At 54.7% G+C, this 17,731-nt stretch overlaps 1 protein-coding gene across 4 annotated transcripts in view; it reads left to right on the top strand.

Annotated features, from left to right (window-relative positions):
- The first annotated feature begins 796 nt into the window (after positions 1-796).
- The window catches only part of Adgrg1 (adhesion G protein-coupled receptor G1), a 36,387-nt gene continuing 19,452 nt past the window's right edge, over positions 797-17,731 (top strand). The window contains exon 1 of one of the 4 annotated variants that reach the window (XM_041650613.1): positions 797-1,009. The gene's annotated coding sequence lies outside the window, so the exon portion shown is untranslated. Of the gene's footprint in view, positions 1,010-1,058; positions 1,168-7,597; positions 7,855-17,731 lie in introns of those variants that run through there. The other 3 variants (XM_041650614.1, XM_041650619.1, XM_041650617.1) reach the window with 3 other exon arrangements.

The following is a 17,731-nucleotide window of genomic DNA, read 5'->3' as shown; positions in this document are numbered from 1 at the left end:
TTCGGCTGTCTCTCTTATGCCTACCACAGTCTTGGTTCGCAGTTGGCTTTCCATACACGTGTGGCATCCCTCCTCCAGTCCATCCATCTATCCATCCCCCGATCCATCTTCTTTTCTTATTCTCTCACCAGTTACCCATCATTTGTCTAGACCAGACCCTACTCTGGGTCTGCTCTGGTAACGGCTAGGGTCCATAGACAAGGAAAGTAGGGGGATCCATCTGGGTGACAGCAGGAAACACAATGGAGTGTGGGGATCCCCCGAGGTTAATCCGAAAGGAGTGACACACCCCCATGGCCCTGGCCCTCAACAGTGTTGGATACCACTTTGTTGAGAGGCTTGGCCTCTGCTTGAGTTGGCTTCCTGGGGGGAGGTCTGGCTCAGCCTGCAGGTCTCAGCGCTGGGGGTGGGTGTACATCAGAAGGACCCCTTGTATACCGGCGCCTGACTGTAAGAACATTGAAAAGAGGTGGATGGCAGGGGCTGGGGGGACATGTACACACAGGGCCTCTCTATTGCAGGGTGAAGCTTGCCTGTACTTCTCCCCTGGCATCTGCCCAAGATACCTGGGGCAGCTGCCACTACCCATCCCTAGGAATAAGCTCCATCTCTGCCCCTACCCTCTGCCTGCTTCCACCTTAGTCCAGCAGGACATTTTAGGAATTCCACCCACAGCCCTGGAGGCCTTCAGCATCCTCCAGCCCTTGGCTGCTTTATACTGCACTGCAGACAGGATATGGGGCAGGATTCAGGTGGGGCCCCAGCTCAGTGGAGGCGGAGAGAAGCCACAAAGGGCTGGCAGTTTGCAGGTGTGCGGGGGCGTGGTGGCATGCCTCCGACAGACTCGAAAGGTCTCTGAAGACCAGCGACAGGGTGATCCCAGCCTCATACAAGGCAGCTCATGCTGTCCAGGGTAGAGATGCCAAAAGTCCACGGAGGCTGAAGGCCATTCAGACTGCGCCAGAAAACTCAGGAGTGTCAGAAGGCTACAGACACCGGAAGCTAGAAGGTAGGTGGAGCCTCACCTGGATTGAGTTTACTGCTGCTTAGGCAGGCTCAAACTAGGTGCTGGATACCTAGGAGGAGGAGGAGGCTGCAGACGCTGTCAATTGAAGGGCCTGCCTAGACTTGGAGGTGAGAGGCTTCTGTCCAGAGAGGGAGACTGAGGTAAGAAAGAGCAGGGGCTGTGGCAGGCCTTAGCCTAGCCCAGCCCACTTGACCTTGGTCTCAGCTCCGGGTGTGCCTGATCCCTGCTGTCTCCCAGGGAACAAGTGAGTTAGAGGTGCTGGCTGATCCGAGGTCGTTCCTTGCTGCTCAGAGTGTGGCCTGAGCATGTTCACATGGGGGTACTGGAACGTACCATCAGGGTGTGAGGTGTGTCCGTCTTTGCTTAGAAGGAGACCACCGACGTGAGGGCCAGAGTGAAGCTTGGACCCCGGCATGTGAATGGAAGACTGGCAGCATGAACCCCATTTTTGCCTTCGTCCCCAGTGCTTCCAGAGCTGTTTCCTTCTGAGATCCATGGGGAACCGGTTTAGCAGCAGGCCACCCTACTTGTTTGACTTTGAGGAGGAAAAGGAGGCAGGCAGACTTTCCTGGTGAGCCTGCAGAGGGGCAGAGCTCAGGTGTGTCCATTTCTACTGCACCAGCCAAGGGTCCCTTTGCCTCTCATCCTGGGTTTGTCACCCCATCTGCAAGGGTCTAGCAGAAGGTTCCCCTCTCCTACCAGCTTCTTTCCCCCACATGGTGACCAAAGATGCACCTGGACAGAGAGGAAGCTCAGGCTTGCCATGGTCCCTGGTGGAAGCCTGACATTCCTTCTGTCTGGACCCATGGTCCCAGTTGTGCCATGGTGGGGGTGGAAAGCAAATGCTGCTTCTAAAGCCACAGTGCCCAGCCCCCAGCCCCAACTCAGGGCCCCCAGCCAGCCAGACAAAGGTGGGTGGCTGGCGCCGCTGCTCTGCCTCTGCCAGCCTGGCTCCCCGAGGCATGTGGGCTGCACGGCGGGCCCCTGCTAATGAGCATCTGCCATCGTTCCATTATGTATCCTGCGCCACCTGCGCCCCAGCACTTAGTGGGAGACCCCGGGGGGGGGGGGAGGTTCCCTGGCTGCTGGTCAGAAGGGTGTACAGAAAGTGAGAGGTTCTGGGGGCGGGGTCTCCTGGGACTAGGGTGTCCCGTGCTCTGCGGGATGTCTACGAAGTACTCAGGATCACGGCTCTTTATTGCATCAAAAGAGAAGTCGGAGCTAGGCAGGTGACACAGGTCTGTAATCTCCACACTAGGGTGACTGAGACAGGTCAATTTCGAGTTCAGGGCCATCATGGACTACATGGAGAGACCCTGTCTCAAAGGAGAGGGAGAGGGAAATGGGGAGGAAGCGGTAGAAGCCTACTGGGCTCTCAGGTGAGGAAACAAGTGTGTCCGCTTTGGGAATTCCTAAGTCTCCCGTAGTCAACACCTCAACATATCTGTGCTGTGTCTGCACTGAGAAGAGGATGTGGGCACAAGGGACAGCACAGCCCAAGATCCCGGTCCTGGAGACTCTGGCAGTGGGTGACCTGGCATAGTGTTTTTCTCAAGATGAAGCAAGTCTTACCCAATATTTGCTCCCTGCTATACTACGTTATGGGTGGTCACTAAGCCTCTCTGGACTTCCCTTGCCTGCCTTGGCACAGATGAGCCTCTCTACTTGATCAGAAACAGCTGGCCTGAGTCTGGAGCCTGGGCAGCTGCCACTCAAACCTCACAGGGCAGGAGCTGGGGAGGGGCAGCATAGATGGGGCACAAGTGTGTGACAGTTGGCAGAACTGGCATAGAGATGCTGGTCATCCCAGACCAAGTCTGACTTTCTGGCCAAGACGGGGTGGAGGATCAAAGTCCTTCTGTTCCTGCACACTGGGGGCGTTTTAAGAGCAGATCCATGGGGCTAGGGAGATAGCTCAGCTGGTAACATACTATGTAAGCCTGAAAACCTGAGTGTGAATCCCCAGGACCACATAAAAAGCCAAACTTGGTGGTTTGTGCCTGTACGTTACCTCTGGGGAGGCAGAGACGAGAGGGTCTCAGGCTTGCTGTCCAGCAAATCTAGCTGAATCAATGAGCTGCAGGTTCAGTGAGGGACCTTGTCTCCAAAAGTAATGTGAGGCCAGCAAGATAGTTAGGCTGAAACAGTTTCCTTCAAGTCTGATGACCTGAGGGAGAGCTCTGGATCCCACATGGTGCAAGGAGAGAAGCAACTCCTGCAGGTTATCCTCTGACCTCCACATGCATGCAGAGGCACTGGTACCTGCATGTGGGCATGCATGTGCTCATATGTGCATGCACACACAGACGCACACGCAGACACACACACACAATAAATAAGTGTAATTCCTAAGACGTTTAACACATAAGACAGAGAGGGATAGAAGAAGATACACACCCTGGAAGTTGACTTCTGGCCTCCACACACATGTGCACACATGCAGTCACATAGACATGTACGCAAGCATGTACTTCAACACAGGCCAAAGAGTAAACTCCATTTTACATATGAGGACACTGAGGCACAGAGAAGTCAAAGTCCAGCAATTTGATGCTAGACTCCCACGGTAGTTATGGAGGGCTTTGGGGCAATTCTGTGGGGTACCAGAGCAGGGAGAGAGAGAGGTTTGGAGTGGATCAGTGGCTCCCCTGAGCACAAGGCATAGAGTCACACCCTGAAGAGGCAAAGCAGGAAGGCCCTCATTGTGACAGCTCCCCGGGTCACCTGCGCCATAGAGGGAACCTCTGTTCAGAGATAAGTCGGGTCTCACGTTTTACCCTGGGCCTCTGGATCCTGAAAGGCAGGCCCAAACTGGCAGATGTGTGGCGGGACGGGTGAGGGCTTGTTCGAAGTGCCTCATCTTTGCCCTGGGCTCAAACGTTTAAGAGTCAGGGGCATGGCCAGTTTGATTCTCTAAACATGTTCTGGCTGGATTCAGCCCTCCTGCTAAGGGCTCTTGGGGTGGCTAAGCTGAGGGTCAGACATTCCGTCATGCCACAACACGAACAGGAGGTTCTTGTTTAGTTTGCGTGTCTTAGGTAGCTGGGCACTCAGGCATGCCCACCTCCGAGGGCAGACAGCCTGAATTTGTCTAGGGAACAGGACATTGGAGTGGCCTCTTCCCTACAGGCTGGAACCAGGAGAGCACGGAGAGAAAGGAAGTGTGTCCATGTTAGGGACCAAGGCCACTTCTTGGCATGCTGTCAAATGTCATTGGGACCAGGAAGAGGAGGGACTTGGAGAAAGGAACTTGCCTGAAGGTCAGACCCTGGCTTAGGTCTCAACACTGGTCTGGCGGGCTCCTTCCTTCTCCTACTGTAAATAAGGCAAAGGCCCTTCCCAGGGTTGTAGGAGAAAGCACCGGTTACTTGTGTGACATATGGCAAGTGACTGTTTGGAGTAGGGATGAAGAGGGACAGTGCTGTGGCCAGGAGGGGATTAAAAGATTTGTGCCAGCATTTGGGGTATGACTCTTCCAGACCACAACCCCAGGGCTTTGAAAACGTGAGGCAGGTAAATAGAGGCGGGCTTCTGCTTGGCTCCGCCCCCAGGGAGCCAGAGTAGACTCCAAATAAGGTCTCAGAAAACAGGCTTGGGCGGACTCAACTTACATACTTTGGCTAGCCTTCATTTAACTTTATCTGGCAGGGTGTCCTTGAACCCCAAGCCCGGGCTAGAATCCCCACAAGGCTTAGCAGTCCTCTTTAACAGTTGAAAGGGGGCCCCTTTCTCCTCATCTTGGACCAGTCTGGTTTTCATATTCTTCCCAGGCTAGGGGAAGGGAATGGCCCACAGTGGGAAAGCCTGTCCCGGGCACTGGCACACAGCTGCCTTTGTGAGGGTGGCTGAGTCACATGGGCACCGCCATGCATGCTGGACCCTGGGGCTACGTGACAGGAGGTGGCGTTATCACGGGGGCTGTGGCTTCCCCCACGCTTGTGGGCAGGAGGCTTTCCCACGGGAATGAAGGGAGCAGGGAGGTGTCTGGGAGCACAGTATTGCCCGATCTTCGGGTTACAGGCTATAGGATTGTGGGGTGGCTTTGGGGAGGTCCTCTTTCTGGGCCTCAGTCTTTATCTCTGAAAAATGGGGGGTGCTCCTGTTGTACAGAGGAGACGCTGGATATTTATTAGCTGGAGCTTTGCACCCTTGTGTGTACTCAGCATCTGTATGCTGGGCATTGTGCTCCAAAATATACAAGATCACCGAGCTTGCAAGAGAAACCTGTGCTTGAACTCTTCTCGCCCAGTAAAAACCCATCTCTGAGCATGCAGTGGCTGTCTGGGTCCCTGGCAAGGGTGGGCACAGCTCGTTGCTGTTCACGAGGCTGGCTTGTGCAACCTGTTGTTCTCTCTGGCAGGTTAGAAAGAGAGCGAGGCCTGAATGTCCCCTGAAGTTCCACCAGCCACACACTCCATCTTTTTCTCTGCCCAGGCCTTGTCTCAGGCAGCAGCCACAGCAGGCACAAGCCCTGTTGGTTTGCTCTTAGTATCCTGCGGTTCATGTGCCTCTGAGGTCTCTCCTAAGTGCCGAGGGAGCAGGTGCCATGTTTGTCCTTAACTGACAGCAAAGAGGTGGTGGGGTAGAGACGCTTGCCCAAGTCACCAGCTGGCAGAGTCTGCTGTAGCCAGTTGGCTCCAGATCAGCATCAGCATTGCCTCCCTTCCATCCCTTGTACAGAAGGGGCAACCATCGACTTCCTCTGTCCCCTACCCCACCCCTGGCTCTGCCACCAGTCTATAGCCCCCCAGCCCTCCCTGTGGAGCCACAGCTCTATGGCTGAGCCCCGGCACCATGTTTCCAGTGGCCATGGAGGATGTGTGGCTCCCATCCCAGCAGGCATTAGGGCTGCCTTTTCTCACCTCCCAGATCTGCACCCCATCCCCAGCTATACACATCAGAGATGCTTTTGATACCTCCCTCTTTTCTGATTGACTTTCCCCAACCCTGCATCTGGTCTCTTCGATGAGAGTCTTCACCCCAGCTTTTCTTTGTCTCATCTTCCAGGCACCCCTTAGTCCAACACCTTCAATGGCTCCCAGTGCCTTTGATGAGCCCTCCAGTTCCATGCATTCAAAATCATCCACCATATGCCCCCATTTCTTCAACAGGTTCTATTTCCTTCCAAAAATGGCTCTCCCCACCTCTCTACCCCTGTTGCTGTCCCCCTAGAAGGCCCTTCTGTGGCTCTCTGTTTATTGGCGGTCCTGTCTTCTCCTTCAATATTGAGCAGGGGCTCTGGCTTCACTAAGTTCATACCTGGCTTCTAACCTTTGAAAGGTGTAGCCAAGAGTCCCTTGCTTTCTCTATCCCTGGGGCCTCTTCTGTACAGTGGAGATATGGTGGAAATGATGAGGTGAAGGGTCTGCACCTGATAGGTGTTTGCTGAGAGCCACAGGCCCACCCATGTCTTAACCGTGTGGCCTCAGATAAGCCACCCGCTTGTGTGTGGTCACCTCACCTTATGCAATGGTGCTATTGTGAGGTGGACCATTGGGCTCCGGCCTGACCCTGATGCTTCCCCAGCCGTGTGACCTTGAACAAGTTAATTCCCTTCCTCTGCCCAGCCCTCTTCCTTCCTTACTCCATTCCTGGAGAATATTTCTCGAGTCTCATTAAGCGTGAAGAAGGCACGAGGGAAGGCTGGGATGCCGGCGGCGTGATCGCTATTAGTCCATTACTGCCATTATTGTTATTGTTGCCGCTTGCCCTCATTAGGTTGTGAAATCCCCATGGCGCTTGCCACCCAGGACTTGTTTGTTCACACCCTATGGAGAGGAAAGACTGGAGACTTCCCTTGGAGGCCTAGGCTTATCCCGCTACCCCCCATACCTCCCACTCACCCGCTCCCGGCTGTGCAGGACCAGTGAACCTCAGAAGCGGAGGGAACAGCTAACACGGGCACGGTGGGGTTGGCCCATTTCCAAATTGCTCTTTCTGAGGTTTTGGAAGGGCTCTTTATCTGGGCCTCAGTTTCCCATTTGACTCAGCAGACAGACTATTTCTAGAGGTCCCTGGGGTCTCAGGGTCTAGGACGTGGGTTTTGAAAGGTTGCCGCTGACGGAGAGCCAGGAACTCTGGCCTGGCTTCCTGCTGGGAAGAAGATGCTCAGAGACACAGGTCAGCATGGCCTCAAGCCAGCGGCCTGACACCCCCTTCCTCCAGGAGTCTGCCAGTCAGTACTGCTGCCTGCTGCCAAGGAGGTTCGGCTGGCCTTCAGGAAGGGGCAGTTGTTGGCTGCGCCTGGAGGAGGGGACAGCATCTGAGTGGCCTGTTACCATGGCAAATTGGTTTCTTTGACAGAACTTCAGGAGGGGCAGCCCCCAGGGACCTTGGTAATAGGGGGTGAGAAGGCACAGTCACCCCAACTCATTCCCATCTCTGAAACTGGCACCGGGGTTCTGAGATTGATTAGAGGTGAGACCCAGGTTCCCACTTGCCAGGCCTGAGTCATGGGCATCCCCCAGGGTCCCCGCCTCACCTCTGTCAGCCCTGCCTCCTCCTGCCTCCCTCTGAGAAAGCCATGACTCACAGTTAGCCAGTCATCTCATCCCCAGCCTGAAGGGAGGAGCTGAGCTAGGGCAGGAGGGTGTCCCGGCTCTCCCTCTGGTTCTCTGGCTCCGCACAGGCTGCTGACTGCGGCAGAGGGGCTGCCGGCTGCCAAGAGTCTGCCCCTACCCCCGGCCAGTGCACTTGCTAGCTAGCTCTTGCTCTCTCTCCTGCTCTTAGCCACGAGAGACCCAGACTGGCAGATTCAGCCTTGGAGGTGAATCCTGAAAGGGGGTCCAGCTGCCTGACTCCTTCCAGAGCCCTTTGCCTGGCAACAGGTACGGGACTAAGGGCGGCCAGTAGGTGGGAGGAGAGGCGGCTGCTAAGAAGAGAGTGTAGAAAGTAAAGGAATCTTGTGTGTGTGTGTGGGGGGGGGGGCAGCTTAGCTCAGATGAGTACAACTGTGGGGGTCTCTAGCATAGAGATGTGTGTAAACTGAAAGCTGCCGAGAAAGGGACAGGATCAGATGGAACCCAACTTTCGGAGCCCTTCGTTGGGCCTCTGGAAAACCAAGGCTTGAGTGATACAGTCTTGGGCCCAGCAGTATGGCATCTGTGCCTTGGGACTTTCATTCTCTGTTCTCAGCTAGATGTGGTGGCACACACACCCCTGTAATCCCAGCATCTGGGGAGGCGGAGGCAGGAGGCTCTCAGGTTCAAGGCCTGCCTAGGCCACAGAGATCTCTGCTCCTATTGCAGAGTTGGGAAAAGGGAGACTCTGAGAGGGCAGGCGGCTGGCCTGAGGTCACACAGCAGGTCTAGAGACGGAGAGCCAGGCTCCAAAAGAGGGCACTGTGGTGGACTGAGCACAGTACCCCTGAAGCTGGCCTCCCCTGTCACTTCCCTTTGGGACAGAACAGGGCCACAGAGACAGCACAGTCTAATACTCTGAAACCCAGGAAGGAAGGCCTGGTGCGGCCTCTGGTCTGAATGGGAGGCACCTGGACCAAGAGTCCTGGGAAGTGAAGCCAAGGGGCCAAGAGCTCCTTACCCATGAACCACAAGAGCTCAGGGCCCCCAGCTGCTTGGGCCTGATAGGCCCTTAGTCCCCCTTCCCCTGGTGTAGGAAATGGGGGCAGGGTTCCTGTTTTCCCCACTTTCTAGCCAGCCATCTGGTGGTGACCGTTAGGGCCTCCAAGGGGCTCATTTTACTGAGGGGGTGGGGCGAGGAGGGGCAGAGTCCCTTTGTCCCCCTTCCCTCTTAGGCAGCTGTGGTGTGGGATGGATGATATGGGTGGGGACAATCACATACCTTCTTCAGAAGGCCAAAGAGGTCGCCTATGCATCCACTCAGTGCCAACTGAGGGCTCCCTTAGGTCCTAGGGGCACAGCGAGCAATACGGCAAATAGGTCAGTTGGAACTTATAGGTGGCCCCCTCCCACGAGGCCCCCAGGAGTCAGAGACTGTGGGAAGGGGCAGCTCGGGTCATTTGGAGCTGCAGGCTGCTGAGGGTTCCCAGAATTCAGGCCAGTCCCTGCCCCGTTCAGAGACTTTACTAGCTTTTGGGGCCAGACTGTATCTTCCGTTGCTATTGGAGCCCCAGAAACTTGAGTTACAGCCTGCTTTGGTCAAAGCAACTTCACCTGGCCTCTCTCTGCATTGTTAAATTGGCATGGGAGGGGGTGGTCCTTGCCACCTTGCCTCCCACGGGCTGAGGACTTCAAGAATCCTAGCCAGGCTCCTGGTCCTATCTTTGATGAGGAGGGTGTCTGAGGTGGCATCTCCATCCTGTAGGGACAGGCTGGCGAGGGGGTGTGGCTGCAGAGGGAGATGAAGGGACCAGAGGAGGTGGCAGGAGCTAGGGGTCTGTGAGAAATGGGGAGTGAGTTGGGCTCTGAACTGGGCAGAAGGGATGGGGGAGGGAACGGTGTCTGAGAACTGATGGCTGGAATGTCCATGGCAGAGAATGCAATATGGGAAGAGTTTGGGGGAACGATAAGAGCTTGGAGGCATGGGACTAGCTGCAGTCCTGTCGTCTGACGTGGGTCATTTCAGCACGCTTGGTGTCATGCCAGGGGGTCTCAGTCTTCCGCGCAGGGGAAGCAATGGCGGGAGGACTGGGCAACAGGGCGGGAAGGGCAGAGGATGAGTGCTGAGGGTCTGGCCTGGCTGCTCAGCCCCTGGCTGCTCAGCCCCTGGCTGCTAGCTTGAGCCTTGGGCTTAGGGATGACTTCCTGGCTGAGGAGAAAGAAGTGGAGGAGAGAGTTCAGCCGAAAGGAAGGGAAGAGAGCAGACAGACAGGGCAGTGTGGTCCGTGAGGATGGCCTGCTTACTCAGGATCCTGCATGGTGAGGGAAGAAGGCAGCCTGGGCAGGACAGCCATGGAGGGGGCCTCTGTAGATGATCTCCTGTCTGGTGGATGCTGAGCCCTCCGGGGGATGTGGGATGGACTTCTAAGCAGTAGGGGAAGGGGCAGGGCCCTGAGAGGGGTGTGAGAGGTGCTGGCTGATGGGGAGGTTGGGGGAAGTGTGAGAACACAGCACCCAAACCCCAGTGTTGCACCCTCCCTTGAAGATTGAGTAGGGCTTCATACCGCCATCCCGGTCCTCAGCGTGGCCTTGCCTTCTGACTCACATCAGATGGGGGCATCATGTGAGCGCACCCGGCAGCCAAGGGTGACCAGCCTCCAGGGTCCTGGCAGATGGCAAATGGGGGGTGGGGCAGAGCTGGCACAAAAGGGCCTCTCAGAGGCAGTGGGTGGAACACTGGCAAGCCATCTCTCGCTCGGCTGAGAGCTTGTCCCTTTTCCAGGCTCTGGATCTCCATCCCCATCTGGAATTGCTGGGGGCCCCCCGGGGAAGCCTGTAGATTCTGAGGTCAGGCCTGAGCTATGGGGGAGAGGGACTAAGGTTAGCCCGCTCAAACCACTGGCCTACCTGGTGAGAGATGGTCTGAGACACAGTCCCAGGCCCCATGTGCTCCAAACTCTCCAGGTTCCCTGGGATCCCAGCCTGGATTGGAGCAACCCTAAACCTCCCATGCTGGGCTCAATGCTTTCTTTAGAGGCAAGGAATGTAGGTGAGGAGGCTTCCCCAGCAAGGCAGCTGAATCTCCGGGGCTCCAGGTCCCACTGCTGTCTTCTTCTGCCTCTCTTAGGAGGCAAGGTGGTCTTGTCTGGTCCTAAGCTAGTTGTTGGAGGGCATGTGCCCATGCCTTGCCACTGGCAAGCCCATGCATTGGTGATGGGATTCAGGCAGGCTTGCTCAAAGAGACCTTGGCTGTACCCTTTTTTGGTTGTGTGGGCTTAGACATGTGCCTCTGTTTCTCATCTTTAGCTGTATCTTTAGGGGGCTGCTCAGAGCGTGGCAGAGTTAGCATGAACCATCTAGAATGGCACTTGCACCATTGGGGAGTTAGCATTTTTCTCTCTCACTCCCATTGGACAGATGGGCATACCGAAGCCAGAGATGTCACTTTTTCTTATCTCCACTGCCTGAGGGGGAGCTGGACACTGGAACGAGTCAGCCTGCCCCAACTAGCTCTGTGTGTCGGCAGGAAGACTTGCATGGTTGGGCACCAGGCTCCTGGGCTGGCATGGACCTTGGCGATGTGTGGAGTATAATTCCAGGCAGGCAGAGATAAGAGCTTACTGAGAGAAGCTGGCAGAGCATCGAGCATCAGCAGGCAGTCCTCTCCACAATAATGGGAGATGGGCTGGGGTTAAGGGACCGGTTCTCCTAAAGCCTGCTCTAGTGCCCTGATGTATCCATGGTCCCGTGGCCAATAGCTTCATCCTGCCCTCCCTGTTTCAGGGCTGCTCTGACTCCAAAATATTAAGATAGAAGACTGTCCTTACTGCCTCTCCTTCCCTCCCTTCTGTCCTCAGTCCTCTTCCTTCCTACCTGCTAACAACATCTGCCTGGATTCTCAGTTCCCATGGCAGAAAGTGGATGAGCACCAGAGACTCCTTACACTGCCAAAGATGGAGCTTCTCTGGGCCTCAGTTTCCTTGTCTGTAAATGGAAATGACCAGGCCTGTCTCTTGTGAGCTTTGTTGCCAGAACACAGGGCAACACGGGCTGCAAATGTATAGTTAGCACTCTGCCGCTTTGAGGATCCTCTGGAAGCTCTGCTCAAATACTTGGGGATGCTTGAATTACAACGAAGTTCAGACCCTTGACGAGTGACCTTGAACAGAGGCCCTCTCCTCTCTCCTCTGCCCTTCTCCCTCCTCTTCAGTCTTCCTCTCCTCTTTGTTTTTCACACAGGGTTATTGCTATGTAGCCCAGGCTGGCCTCAAACTCATGATCCTCCTGCCTCAGTCTTCTGAGTGCCAAATTAGTAACTTCCTTGCTCTGAGTCTTATTTATGGTAAGGTGAGGATGGGATACCTGAATCTCTAGGAGGGGATGTGGTGAGTGAAAGGGGTAGCCACATGTTGCTGGGACTCAGAAAAATCAGGCCTCATCCCCATCTGCCCCAGACCTTCTCCGTCTCCCATTATGGCAGTGCCCTGGGTCAGGTGCATGAGTAGTTAGGAGTGTGGGCTCTGGGGCTGCCTGGTTCCATCTCAGTGCCAGTAGCTGTGTGGATTTAGACAGGTGTGCTAGCCACCCTGTCCTTGTTTTCATCATCATCATTAGTAGTATTTTGGTTTTTCAAGACAGGGTTTCTCTGTTTAGCCCTGTCTGGCCTTGAACTTATAGAGCTCCGCTTGCCTCCTGAGTGCTGGGATTAAAAGCATGTGCCACTGCTGCCCGGACTTTCTCTAGTCTTAAAACAGGAGTGAAAACAGCATCTTGAGAGGGTTGAGGGAGCCATGAGATTTTAAGTGCATCATTCCCAGACCTGCAAGTGCTGTGCTCTACTGGTACCATTCTGGAACCTTCTCTGGGAGAATAGCAGAGCCTTTATTCTGGAGCAACAGTCTGCCCCTTATCAAAGATGTCATCCAATCCGTGGACAGCCCACACCCTTGCATATTCCATTGAGAGGGTGCTTCTTTGAGAATTGTGCTGTCTGGGACTTGATCCTGCTTCCTAAGACCCGAGGCCTTACTTCCAGACACTTCCCTGATATGCGGCACTTGAAAGCCAATCAGTTTTATACAAGAGCCACCTCCTTTGAGTCTGTCTTCCTCAGAGCTCCGCCTGGGGTTCTCAGGTGCACAGAAACCCTTGTATAGAGAGAAGAGGTGCTGTAAGATGGTAGACAGACAAACTGCATGATGAACAGTCTTTGGCATCTACGGTGTCTGGTCCTCTTTTTTCTAGAGAATATCACTGTTGACCTTGACCCCTAGAGCTCCCATGACCCCTTAGATGTTACTTGTCTGCTGGAGAAATCTTACAGTAGTTTACTGCTTGTGTTCATTGACTCATAGCTGCTCAGTAGTAGCGGGAGGACAGCCCATTTTGACGACACTAAGGGCCAACAGATTCCCTGTGTTCTGCAGCCTTCGAGAGAGATGACTTCACAGTTAGCATCACCATCATTTATCTGGGACTTCTCTTTAGAACTTCAGGTACAGGGGAAAGGGATGGAAGACCCCTTTGCAAAAGGCATAGCAAGGGAAGGTGACCTTTAGACATTGCCTGCTGTTAGATGTAGGCCTGTTTGGCCACCTTCCTGGCTTCAGAAGGGATGCCTGGGTTATAGCCAGGCTGGTGTCCTGAGCAGCATTCTGTGGTCCCTCCTCTTTTAAAATGAGTTCCCTTGGTCCCTGGGGCCTGTGTTGAGTGGGCATTCCCAGCTGAGTCCAACTCTCAGGGTATGGTTCTGTGTCTGGAAGCCTGGGTTTCTGACCTTGTGGTAGGTGACAACTGCCCGGCCCACCTGTTTTGAGGTTGGCAAGTGTGAGTGGCGGACCCTGGAGGCTGGTCAGGACAGCTGAGTCATGCTGAACCTGGGCCCGATTCCCATCTGTTGTATCATCATCTGGGCAGATGCCAAGTGGCTTGGACCGGCCAATAGCCTGCCTCCTCAGCCCTACTTCCCTGCCCAAGGCCCTCATTCTGTCTTTGGTACTTCTGCTCCTCCAGGGCTTAATTTCTATCCATATTTCAGAGATGATGAAGCAGCGTGGGGGTTCTTGGACAGTCCATGGTGGCAGGGACCTGGTCACTTACTTACCTCTGGTCGGACTTGTTCCCATTTTGTCACCATGGCTGGTCCCACTGGAGGTTGTGAGTACCCCATCCTTGCAAGTATTCAAGTTGGTTAGAGAAGCCATGTGAGGGTCTTGAGGGCTCAGGAGGTTCTTTTCGCAGTTCTTCTAGAGCTTTCCCAACTCTAGGCCATTTCCTGGGGAAGATGGCCGCAATGACCACGTCCTTTCCAGTTAAGTGCTAACCACACACGGGTGATGTCTGAGTGACATAATGACCCTCCCCACTACCTTGCTGGTCACTGCATCTAACTCCCCCGTGGGTACATTGGACTACATCGTCAGGGGTGTTTTCCAAGACAACACATGAGCTGGGAGTGAGCAAGGTTGTTTTATACAGGAAGGACACTTCTCCACCTGCAGAGTCTGGGGCCTCTGGATCATCTGTATCCTATAGTCTTGAATCTGGGCAGCTGTGCAGGTTGCCCCATTCCGCTCCAACACGGGTGATATCATCTTGTTGGATTGCGGGCAGTGTAGTAAGGAAACTTCTTGTCAACACTTGTTCCAGGCCCTTCTTGTACACAGTTAGGATACCTGATGGTAGGGTCTGGTCTCTGAACCTGTCACAGGGGTCACCAATACTAGCGGTGACTGGGGAAGACAGTTGGCACTTCTCCCTGGAGTCCCTGCCGTGGGCATCAGCATAAGCAGGCATCCCACCCCTGTCCCCCTACTAGGGGAACCAGAGTTCAAAGCTGCAGTAAATGTGATCTGTGAAGACAGTGGTGTTCACACACCACATGAGTGTACAGGGATGGTCTGGCCCAGTCCCTCAGCTGTGAGGCCTCGGGATTGAGGTGCAAACCTCTCTGAGCCTCCATCTTGACCTCATGCAGAGTGTCATGGGCCACTAACACTCTTGCGTTGTGGGGCTGCCCGTGTAAGAGTGGGGTGTTGCATCACTAGAGGCACAGGAGTGAAGGAGTTGCAGACTGGATTGGGGTCCTGTTTTACCAGTTCTGTGGCTCGGGGCAAACAGCTTCTCTCCACGCTTGTTTCCTCAGCTGTATGATGGGAAAGAGTCTCCCTCCTCACAGGTGGCAATGGAGGCATGGAGTCAGGTGAATGTCATGGCGCTCACAGGCACATCTCTGATGTGGATTAGCGCTAGTCTGTGTGCCTAGTCCTAGTCTTCAGAGGCTCCCACATACCCTGGGTTCCTATACCCCAGCACCCACTTCCTCTTTCTGATCCACCTCAGATTTCCTGCAGAAGGCGTCCCACCTCTGTTCCCCTACTAGGGGAATGTGTCATGACAGTAATAGTTCTGTGACCTCCCTTTGTAAGTGAGACATCTTTCTGGGCTCCCTAATCCCATGACACAGGAGCAGACCCTTGAGGGGTACAGGCTGGTAATATTGCCTGTGTGTGAAGAGAAAATCTGGGGCTTGGTGTTTACAGTTGCTAGTCAGATCTCAGACGTCATGTCATCCAGAAGCCTTTGGAGTACCCCCCTCCTTGCACCCTGAGGTAGGGTAGGAGTAAGAGAACCTGGGTGCTTCAGGACTTCTCATGGCTTTTATTAGGCTACTACGTGTTGGAGGGGTTGGAGGGGGAGTTAGCCTCTCTCAGCTCTCAGGCTGTGCATGGTCTTGGGTTCCTTGCACTAGCCCAACACGTGGCAGAGGTGTGGGTACTCCTTCACACGCGGTGGAGGTGTGGGCACTCCTTCCCTAGTCAGAGGCTGGGAACGGCTCAGTGTTCAGCCCCTCCAGCAGATATTGTTAGCGTAGATCTACAGTATCAGGCTTGTGCCTCAGTTCCCCTTGCTTGCTCGCTCGTTCAACTAGCAGCACTGGGCAGCTGCTGGGGTCCCCACACTGCGCCAGTAGGGACATCGTATGTGCAAAGCCAGCCAGGGCTGGAGAGATGTGACTCAGTGGCTTTTGCAGGGGATTTGAATTTGGATACCATACCAGACAGTTCACTACCACCTGTCACTCAGCCACAGGGGGATCTCATACCTCTGGCCTCCAAAGCACCCGTGCCCACATGCACAGACACACACAGAAACAAGCAGGCATGTATATGGAATTGAAAAAAAGCGTCACAGCAACAATAATAACTTTAAAAAGAAAAGATAGCAAATGCCACCGAAGAATAGTAAGCAAGCCAATGGTAGGGGCACTTCAGAAGTGACCACGAGCCTTCAAATGACACAGATGAGTAGAAACGCCACAATGGACACAGAAGACAGTTAGAACTGGGGAGTCATAGATGGCTTCTCAGGAGAGGAGACATTGGAATGAAGGCCCTTCAGAGGGGAGGTCTTAGAACACACAACAGTGAGGGAAAGCATGTGCCAAGGCCCTGAGGTGAAGCTAGAGGTGCATTGGACTTGGTGACTGTGGGGAAGACAGGGGTGGCGGAAGGTGGCACCGGAGTGGGACCACTGGTTTGTGTTGACAGCTGTATTGCTCTGGAGTCTTGGATATCGGGCAGACATTTCTGATCCCCTGCTCTCCTCAGCTCAGACACATCCTAGAAGCTCTGGAGCAAAGCTGGTCTAAGTCCAGCTGTGGTTTCTGAGCAGCAATTAGCTGGGTCAGGTTTCTCGTGGCTGAAAATGGGTAGGAGGCTCAGGGGCTGCAGACGGCAATGAGACAGACTGTGCCCGCTTCTTGCTGTAGTGAGTAGGCACCAAGTGTGTGTAAAGGGGCTGGGGTGCCCGCCCTTTGGGTCCGCAGAGCCTCGGTACCCTGCCAGCTTCTCTGAGGTCGCAGGGTCCAACATGGCTACCTTCCCAGCCAGTGGGCCTTTGGGCTCTTTCTGGAGGCAGGGAAGGTATCTCCACCCCACCCCCACTCCTGCCCAGGACAGCAGCTCCTTTCTTTGCTTTCTTTTCCTCTTCCTCCAGGCCCAAAATAGAGCCTGAACAGTCCCAAGCTCTGGCAGTGAGACAATAGTGGCCTCCTGACCGCGGCAGCCTGCTGGCCTGGGTCCATGGGCTAGAGGCACTAGGCTAGTGTACCCAAGGCTCCAAGCCCTGCTGCTTTTCCCAGGGCCTGTGCCAGCCCTTCTACCTGAGGCATGGAATTCCCGGAGTTCCCATTGGTGCTCAGGGGAAAGGCTTGCCTCACTCAGCAGAGGCCTGGGACCCTGTGCCTCAGCCTCGGCAGCCCTGTCTGCTGCTGGCTCAGAGCTGGAGGCCTTTGTGCACCTCTCTACTGTCCTTCAAGTTTGTCTGGCGCTCAGGGTCACTCCGAGGGCTGGATGTCTTTCCCTTTTGACTCACAGGGTAGAAAGGCTCCACCGAGGTCAGAGCTGTGCCCACTCAGAAGGAAGTGAGCAGAGTCCTGTCTGGAGATCAAATCGAGCTCGGTTGTGCATGGTTTTGGTGAGAGGATATCCACAGGATAAAATGTGCGCTTAGAGCTCAGACGTCTGTGTTTGGGTTCTACAACCTGCCCCTCCCAGTCAGGTAGCCTTGAGCAATCACATTCCTCCCTCCCCCAGCCTCTAGGGTCCTGTCTCAGCCTGGGCTCAACCCTGTTCACCTTGCAGCATGGTAGAAATGAGTTTCTAAAACGCCCAGCGCTGGGTGCTCAGTGAAGGAGCCAGAAGCCTTGATCTGTCTGCTTTCTTCCTAGGCAGGTAAAGAGTGGCCCAGAAGCTCCTACCCTAGCCAGAGAGCTCTGGAAGAAAGGCAGGAGGAGCCTCAGTTCTGGGCTGGCTCAGAAAGGGGCTTCTGAGTGAGCTGTGGTAGTCTGGGAAGGCTTCCTGCAGGAGACAGACCCTTGACGTTTTCAGGGAAGAATGTCATATGCTCTATTCACTGCAGCCAATGACAGGGACCAGAGAATGTTCCACCTGGCTGTGGTCAAGTCCACAGGGAGGCAGCCAGCAAGTGCCAGCTTCCCACAGGTGTCATTTGGTCAAGGGTCTGGCTCCTACGGTGTTCTAAAACCATTTTGGTGTTAAAGTCATTGCCGAGGGCCAGAAGTGGTGACACACACCTGCAATCTCAGTACCTGAAGCTGAGGCAGGAGGATAGCAAGTTCAAGACTAGCCTGGACAACGTTGCAAGACCTTTCCTCAAGCCTCTC

Source organism: Microtus oregoni, unplaced genomic scaffold, assembly GCF_018167655.1.
Source record: "Microtus oregoni isolate MIOR12 unplaced genomic scaffold, Mior012 000004F_ref0000308, whole genome shotgun sequence".
Taxonomy (NCBI): Eukaryota; Metazoa; Chordata; class Mammalia; order Rodentia; family Cricetidae; genus Microtus; species Microtus oregoni.
This window is presented reverse-complemented; position numbering and strand designations above follow the sequence as displayed.